The sequence below is a fragment of the Crotalus tigris genome, unplaced genomic scaffold, assembly GCF_016545835.1.
Source record: "Crotalus tigris isolate CLP2741 ecotype Arizona unplaced genomic scaffold, ASM1654583v1 scf7180000017701.1507938, whole genome shotgun sequence".
Classification (NCBI taxonomy): domain Eukaryota; kingdom Metazoa; phylum Chordata; class Lepidosauria; order Squamata; family Viperidae; genus Crotalus; species Crotalus tigris.
Window position 1 is genome coordinate 1,489,385 of NW_024096577.1, and position 9,410 is coordinate 1,498,794.

Consider the following 9,410-nt stretch of genomic DNA (forward strand, 5'->3'; position numbering starts at 1 on the left):
GAAACTAATCAGAGAGAAGCAACCTAGAACTAAGGAGAATTTTCTTGACAATTAGAACAATTAATCTGTGGAACAGCCTGCCTCCAGAAGTTGTGCATGCTCCAACACTGGAAGTTTTTAAGAAGAGACTGGATAACCATTTGTCTGAAATGGTATAGGGTTTCTTGCCTGAGCAGGGGGTTGGGCTAGAAGACCTCCAAGGTCCCTTCCAACTCTGTTATTCTGTTCTGTCCTGTCCTGTCCCCAACCAGGTTCTTTGGGTGTAATGGTGTATTCATTGTCATTGTAACTGCATTCATCCACCTTTCAATTGGTGTTTTTTTTCCCCATTTCCTACTGCCTTTCCCAGCATTATAGACCTCTCAAAAATGCTATATCTAAAATATGAACCTGGTCATTTGTGCTTCAAATGAAAACTCTGGATTGTGTAATTCTATCTGTTTGTTTTCTTTGCTTTCAGTGATATTCTCCAGAGTTTTCTCCAACATCAGCATTCAAAAAATGTCAGTATTCTTCCTATCCTGCTTATTCAAAGTCCAACTTTTAGTTACAAGAAAAAAAATACAATAGAGAAAAAATAAAAATGGGAAGGAAGACAAAAAACTGGATGGAAAGAAAAAAATAATAAACACACATGGTTCAAAGTGGTGGTGGTTGAGGGTTCATTTACCTTCACCAAAGGGCCTTCAAGGCCTTTTGAAACATCAGCAGAATTGGAATACATACATCAGGGAAAACATCATTCTAACTTTCAAAATAGAACTTTTTATTGGCTGCTTAGACTAGCGTTTCTCAACCTTGACAATTTTAAGGCATGTGGACTTCAACTCCCAGAATTCCACAGCCAATGCTGGCTGTGGAATTCTGGGAGTTGAAGTCCACATGCCTTAAAATTGTCAAGGTTGAGAAACACTGGCTTAGACAAAAGCTAAAGGTGGCCATTTTACAAGTTGTGCTCAGAAGTAACGCTTAAAGTATGAACAAAATAACATACTTTGTAATATGGTATATTTATTTATTGGATTTACTTACTGGGAAGGTTGCAGAGTCATTTATCAACTTAGGAGACTGTGGCATTGCAGCAAAGTTTGAAACACTGGAGTTGACTGCAGAGTGAAGTAAAAACCAAAGAGCAGATGGGAAGTCCCTAGTTCTACTCAAAGGTTCTGTAGACCACTTCTAGCCCATGATCTTGTTGGTCCCCAGGCTTGTCTTAGAGGGTAGGATAGGGATGGGAAGTTTTGGCCCTTGATGTTTTGGTTCACCATGGCTTGGATTCCACTCTATTGACTTGAAGGAATTTCTAGCAGTAATCCAGATTGGGAAGTAGCAAATTTGGCCACAACCTTTGAGCATTTCTGCTCATCCGTTATAGGCATGCACTATCTGATTCTGTTCCTCCTCCTCCTCATTGGTCTGCTCATCCCAAACAGAATTGGCAGGGCTTCTAGTAGGACCCAGAAAGTAAAACTTTCCATTGCTGTACCTGCCCTTTGGAACAGCATTCCTTCAGAAATAGGACAGCCCTTATGCTACCCATTTTTAAACAAGCTTTAAAATCTGGCTTTTCCCCAGCCTTAGTGCATGGTCAGGACCCTTTAAGTCAGGCCATAAGTGGAGGAAATTTTGTTTATTTGATCCCTCTGGGTGATTGCTATTCCTTCTATGTACAGTACTGCTTTCTTTTAATTGTAAAGCCAGCCAGAATCATTTTAGAGTTTGGCAACCTAGAAATTTGATGGATAGATGGATGAATTAGTGAATATATGTGCATGCCTATTGGTTTTTTTTTTTTTTAAAAACATGCAAGTGACATCTCATGTTTCTGTGTAAAACTACTGTATGTACTTCAAGAAAGATAACCCTGAATTGAAGAAGATCCCCTACTCAAAGGAGGGTAGAGGAAAATATATAAACATGCCAAAAATCTTTGTATGCTCTCCAGTGTTCCAACTATATCAGTCTAATGTTAGTAGCTTCAGTTGTAGCCAATGCTGAATATCTTCCCCTATCTGATAAATGTACATAATAAAAGAATTGATGAATTAAATTGGCTGTAACAGAAAGAACCAATAACTCATTTGCCATCTGGATATATCAATCATAGACAGAAAGTGATGTTTACATGTCCTGTAAAATCTGATAGCGTCAGTATGCTCCAAGTTCCATCTACTTTATAAAGTAGGGTGGAGAATGATTACCCTTTAATGACTTGTGAACTTCAACTCCCACAATTCCTGAGCCAAGGAATTCTGGGAGTTGAAGTCCACAAGTCATAAAGGGGCCACTGTTCCCCACCTATGCTATAAAGCAGGGGTCTTCAAACTTGGCCCTTTTATGACTTGTGGACTTCAACTCCCAGAATTCCTCAGCCAGGCACCGTGGCTGAGGAATTCTGGGAGTTGAAGTCCACAAGTCATAAAAGAGCCAAGTTTGAAGACCCCTGCTATAAAGCAACATCTTCTGATGGGACCCAGATAGTGCGCTTTCTTTGGCACAGCACTTTCCCTCTGGAACAGCATCCACACTCCCTTTAGAGAGCCACACGGCCCCAACCCTACTCTTTTAGACAAGTCCAGGATGGTTCACAGGCTGTGATCAAAAAAATGCTGGCCGTGCAATATTGTAATACTCATAAAAAAACAGAAGATTACACTTTTGTAACCACCATCTTGATTTTTTTTTTTTTTGACCACACATTGCAGACTTGCCTGGATACACACTAAGAAATGGCACTTTGTTGTTATTGTATCTTTCACGTTTCTGTTTGACCATCTTCCCCTTTTCCTATAATTTTTATTACTGTTTAATGTCTTCAATATTTTTCATTTTATTTTTTAATCACAGAGAGAAGCAAATATTCTATCAACTTCTCATTACAGTGCCTCCAGAAAATAAAAAATAGAAGAAGATGAAATTATGGTTTCATTCAATGTTATAGCCTTTCATAGCTAATAACTGAATAAATAAACTGTCCAGAGACAACTCAATGCGAGATGGGTGGCAATCAAATCGAATAAATAAATAGATCCAGAACTAGTGAAAAAAAATCCATGGCAGCAGTAGAATAAAAGACATCCAATCTAGCCAAATACATTAAGCTTGAAATACCTACTACTCTGCCTCGCTACCTGTTTTCAGTATGAGGGACAAATATATCAACAAATCAGAGGAACATCCACGGGATTACCACTCACAGAACGCATAACAAAGACTGTAATGCAGATCTAGAAACTGTAGCATCCCCACAAGCAGGGCTTTTTTTGTCATAGAACGCCAAGAACAGAGTTCTGGCACCTTTTTGGGATGGAACCTTGTAGGATAGGCAAGGCGGGTTGTATGACATGTACAAAAAAAGCACTGCCCACAAGTATGACCAAAAATATGGATCTAGTATATAGATGGCATATTCATCACAATAAAAAAAAAACAACTAGAAGGGACACATAAAAAATCAACGTATCTTCAAAGGAATAACATCCACAAGGGAAAAAGAAAACATGTAACCCTTCCTGGATATCCTTTGCTGGATATCCAGCAAAGGAAACAATAGCAAATTAAAAAAGCAACTCTATCGAAAAACAATCCGCACTAACCAGGTGCTCCATTATTGAAGTAACAATCCAATCTCCTACAAAAGGAGCTCTGTAAAGGCATTATTCCAGGGGTCTTCAAACTCGGCCCTTTTATGACTCATGGACTTCAACTCCCAGAATTCCTCAGCCAGGCATGCTGGCTGAGGAATTGTGGGAGTTGAAGTCCATGAGTCATAAAAGGGCCAAGTTTGAAGACCCCTGCATTATTTGGATGAGTATAAATGCACTTCAGCAACTCAAAACATCAGCAAAAGGAAACAGACTGCCTACAACAATATTTTCCCAACAAAATGGATATGCACACAACTTTATCAGAAAGTGCATGACCACTCAGTCCACTACAGTGGAACCAACAGAAGTTGTGAAAAGGATAACAGTTACATCCAAAACATCTCAAAAACAATAAACAGATTATTACAACTGCACATCACCTTAGCACAAAAACCAACTAAAGCCCTCTGAAACATCTAAACCAAAAGACCCAGAAGTCCAAGAAGAAAAAGGAAAAGTTACCTACAACATACAGTGAAAAAACCACTATGTAGGACAGACAGCAAAAGACTAACAGCGCGTATCCATGAACACCAACTAGCGATCAGAAAGACATAATAAAAATTTAATTTGACAACCCACGGAAAGATTCAATCATAGTTTCAATTGAAAAACTGTGAGCCATCTAGACCAAGCCAAATCTAGAAACATTAGGGAATTCCTAAAACCTTAGCATTCAGATAAATGACAATCAACAGACCATTAAGATAAGCTATATTTTCATATTATTCAAAAGAGACAAACAATTAAGAAGGAAACATGAGTCATAAAATACCAGAACACATCCTTTCTAGCAACCGATATCCAGATTAGCAAGGATTAACACCAGACAAACAATGTCCTAATCAAGGAACTACCAAGGAAAAAACCACACCCCCACCAAAATTAGCCAGGCTGTGGGAAGTCAGTCCCCCAGAGAAGGAAATAGTAAAAGGACAGGAAAATATATTTCCTCAAAGGATCTTAAAGAGGCAGAAAAGCATGCCATTTCTTAATAGCCCCAAGTCTCCCTTCCCCAAGCAGAAACCAGCTCTATAAAAATGCAGATGTAAACTCCAGGAAGGTTGAAGCTAGAAGCTTAGGAAGACAAAGACACCTAAAATCTACATACCCCATCCAAACTCTAAGACAGGACATAATAGGATTAACCCACAGATGTCAAAGGGCATACCCAGACTCAGGTTAGAATACATGACACAGGAAATAGCCTCAAACAAGAACAGGAAACAACTCCAAACAAAAGGCTCCAGAGGGTATAAAAACCCACTCCCTACATGTGCTCTCTCTCTCTTATTTCCAAAGCCATCTTCCTGTCTGGCTCTCCTCTTCAATAAACTGCAACCTTCTTTCTAAAGCAGTCGCCATGTTTATTCCCACCTCGCACTGAACCACGATGAAGGCTTTTCTTTCAACAAGGCAAACTACTGTACAGGTAGTCCTTGAGTTACGACTGTAATGGGAGCCCCATGATCGTAAGTCATCATGGTTGTAAATCAGGTCACCCATGTGACTGATCCAATTTTATGATCTTTTTTCAGATGGTCATTAAATGAATACCGTAGTCATAAAGCAAATGCCACTTTCATTAAGTGAACGCCAGTGGTTTGCCATAGACCAATTTGCTGAAAACCAGAAGTAAATGCCAGCTTTCAGGAAAACCATCGTTAAAAAAAAAGTGACTGCAGCTGCAAACAGTTGTAAATGCAGGCAAATTGCCAAGCAACCAGCATGCAGTCATGTGACCGGGGGGGGGGGCAGCCATTGGAATTTTGAAACATAAGTACCTCAGGGAGGTTTGTTGTAACTTCAAATGGTTGCCAAGCAACCAGTCATAAGTCAAGGATTATCTGTATATAGAGAGCAAACCTCACACTCACACTGATGATGTTACCTAGCTGAGTAATGAAATGTTTACAAGGAAACAATGAAGCTCAGATTGTGGAGGGACTCCACCATTTTTGATTTCTATGCTAACTGGACTCGTTCTGAATGGGCAATCTACAAATGTGATAAATAAACAAGATAAATTGCACTGGGAAAGGAAAGAAAGACAAAACAGCATACAAAAGTAGATGGAAGGAAGGAAGGAAGGAATAGTTGAATAAGAAAGAAAAGAGAAACCCTGTTTAGGCATTAGAAAAAGTATTAAAGTCATTGGGTATACAAGGCCTCTTAAAACAAGGGCTAATCTTCAAAAGCAGCTTGCTTTTTAGGTGCCTGCAGTCATCTGTACCATCTGTTTTCAACAACTATTTTTATCAGCCAATTCACAGGTAGTTGTTATATGGGGGGGGGTGATTTTGTCCTTCCTATCCAACAAATACTATATTTTATATTTTAATTCTGAACTGAGGAAGGTTTTTGAAATTCTTAATTAACTGGCTTTAAGTCTGCCAGTTCAGATGTTGTGCTAAAATTTTCCATATTTTCAAAGACAACAAGCAGTTCTTTCAGTTAGGATTTAATTTCCATTTTCCCTAACCTTCAAGTCAGCCTTCCCCAAGTTGTTTATCTGAATGACTTCATGGACACATCCATGTTATTTTCCTGGCAACAGACATAGAATTATAGAGTTGGAAGGGGCCACAAGGATCATGTAATCCATTCTCCTGCAATATGCAGGGAAAGCAGTTCAACCGCCTGCTCAGTCTTTTCATTAAATACTCCAGGTTTAGGATCCACATCGTCCATAAGTGGACTGTCCCCCCCCCCTTCGCACAAATCTTATTTAAATAAGCCTTTATTGTAGTTGTACTTTATACCCACTATTCCTGATCCAAGTTTCTGTGGCAATGGAAAAGTGTCCTTAATCTTCTTCCCTATGTCTGTGGCGTTCTTTTTTGTACCAAACATGGATGTATGTGTCCTTCGGTCTTCTTTCCTCCAAACAAAACAGTTCTTTGAGCAGCTTCTGGTGCCTCTGTATCATCTGTGACCCTCTCCTGAACCAGTTCTAACAGCGAGAGATTTAATGGGCATGTTCATGAAGTGTTCATGACAGCAATATGAAAATGGCTTGCCAAGGTTATCTTCTGGGATGTATTTTTGATTTCACAGTCTCACCTATCACCTTGAATTTCCTGGCATTGATCTGATCCTGTTTAGTTGTTTTCCACCCCCCACCCCCAGGATGAGCCCTAGTTGGCTAGGAGCTACCACCTAGTGCAACCAAGTCACGTAGGGAATCTCTGAAGTCTGAAATACCTTTAAATCCCAACCTGTGCTTTTGTTCTTGAGAACTAAGCCTACATGGCAACTGGGCTGAAGGCAATGGAAAAGAACACTTTCATTTGCATGAACAACAGCACTTTCCCCCCTGAGCCTAATTGCCATGTGAGAACAAATGTGTGATTGCTGGGAAAAGGCAGTTTAATCTCCAGTCCATGCTCATTGATTCCCCCAGATCAACCTGCAAAGGGTTGAGGAAAAGTTTCCATTACGGCTTATGGAATCCTTTTTCCCCCCCTTCTGATATAATTGCTTGGGGAGCAGGCAAAGGGAGGCTGCAGGGGGAGAGGAAAGATTCACAGACATCAAAAAGTTAGAAAATTGATGAATGAAATGCAAGTAGATATGTAAATGTATCAGAATAGAAATAGAAATAGAAATAAGAGAAGAGAAGAAAAGAAAAGAGAAGCTGGAAGGGACCTTGGAGGTCATCTAGTCCAGCCCCCTGCTCAAGCAGGGACTCTATACTATTTTAGATAAGTGTCTGGCCAGTCTCTTCTTTACAACCTCCAGTGATAAAGGTTTTCATCAAGAAAATTCAAGAGGAGCTTCAGTGGTGGGATTCAAATATGTAAACAACCGGTTGTCTGTGTGGGTGCCGCTTCCAGAAGTCCATTCTGGGCCTGGGCAACAAAAAATTAGCTACCAGTTCTGCCAAAGTTGTGCGAACTGCCTGAATCCCACCACTGGGGAACTTGAATTTTCTTTAATTAATGTATAGTGCAGGAACAAACACTTCCACCTTTCCCTTAATATTGGACCTGAAGCAGTTAATATATCATTAATGTCCACTGAAACCCTAAATCTGACAAGCAGAGAAAACCAAAGGAAAAATGTTTCTGCAAAAATGAATAACTAATGGAGCAACATACAAGGATGATCCCTGGCTTAGAAGAAAAAAGATGAAAAAAAATTGTGGAGAAACTTCCTGGTAACCATAGAGCCGGCACCTAAGGGTGGTTTTACTAATGAAAGCCAAATGCCAAGGGCAGAGGTAAGGTCATCAGGCTCTCTGGCTCTTGGCACCAAAGTTAAGCTGGAAAACACTGATATTGGAAGCAATGTTAAAAATCTTGGAGCACTGGAGCCTGCAGGCCATGTAAACAGTCCCAATCCAAGCAAGCAAGCCCTCTAACAAAGATCAACTCTTCTCCAAAATCTAATCAGGTTATGCTATACCAACTGCTCCATTTCTGATAATATTCACAGAAAGGTCTGAGGTATTTCCACATTATAATCTACAAAGGTCAAATAGTCAATTTTTATGTACAAGTGAAACTGATTTAAACAACAGGATTGATCAGGTCAATTAAAGACTGGGGAACTTCACCCAAACTTAACAATTGTCGATAAGAAAGACAAAAAAGTCTGGATAGTGGACGTGGCAGTGCCTGGAGACAGCAGAATAGACGAGAAAGAACTGGAGAAGATAACAAAATACAAAGACCTACAAATAGAAATAGAAAGACTGTGGCAAAAGCAAGCAAGAGTAGTACCAATAGTAATAGGCTCCTTGGGTGCAATCCCAAAACAACTGGAGCACCACTTGAACACCATTGGCATTGACAAATTCGCTATTAGTCAATTGCAAAAGGCGGCCTTATTAGGAACTGCTTCCATCCTGCGACGATATCTGTAATACCATCAAACATCCACATCTGCCTATCCCAGGTCCTGGGTAAGGACTCGATAGGTAGACAAAATGCCAAATCCAGTCTGAACATCTGGCTGACTGTGCGATGATCGATAATAATAATAATAATAATAATAATAATAATAATAATAATAATAATAATAATAACGATGATGATGATGATGATAATAATAATAATAATAATAATAGACCTTGGAGATCATTTAGTCCAATCCTTGCTCAGGCAGGAAACCCTGTACCATTTCAGACAAATGGATGTCCAATCTCTTCTTAAAAACTTCCAGTGTTGGAGCATTCACAGCTTCTGGAGGCAGGGTGTTCCACTGATTAATTGTTCTAAGTGTCAGGAAGTTTCTCCTTAGTTCTAGGTTGCTTCTCTCCTTGATTAGTTTCCACCTGTTGCTTCTTGTCCTGCCTTCAGGCGTTTTGGAAAATAGCTTGACTCCCTCTTCTTGGTAAGATATTGGAACACTGCTATCATGTCCCCCTTCGTCCTTCTCTTCGTTAAACTAGACATACCCAATTCCAGCAACCGTTCCTTATATGCTTTAGCCTCCAGTCCCCTAATCATCTTTGTTGCTCTTCTCTGTACTCTTTCTAGAGTCTCAATAATCTCAACAAGGATCCAATGTATTATTGAGAAATGGATGCAAACCTGCCCAGTATGTAGAACACACACTCAACAACCGAAAAAGAAAAATGTAATATTCAGAAACCACTAAAGAAAATATAATCCTGAGGAGCCATTCTACTGATTCACCTCATAGTGGCATTCCCTTGGCAAAAATTAGTTTTGAAGAGATGAAGTATGAAACTTCAGAACTGCAAATTATCAAGAAATTCATGTCTATCAGTAGCCAAGGAGTGGCAGTGTCTGGTGT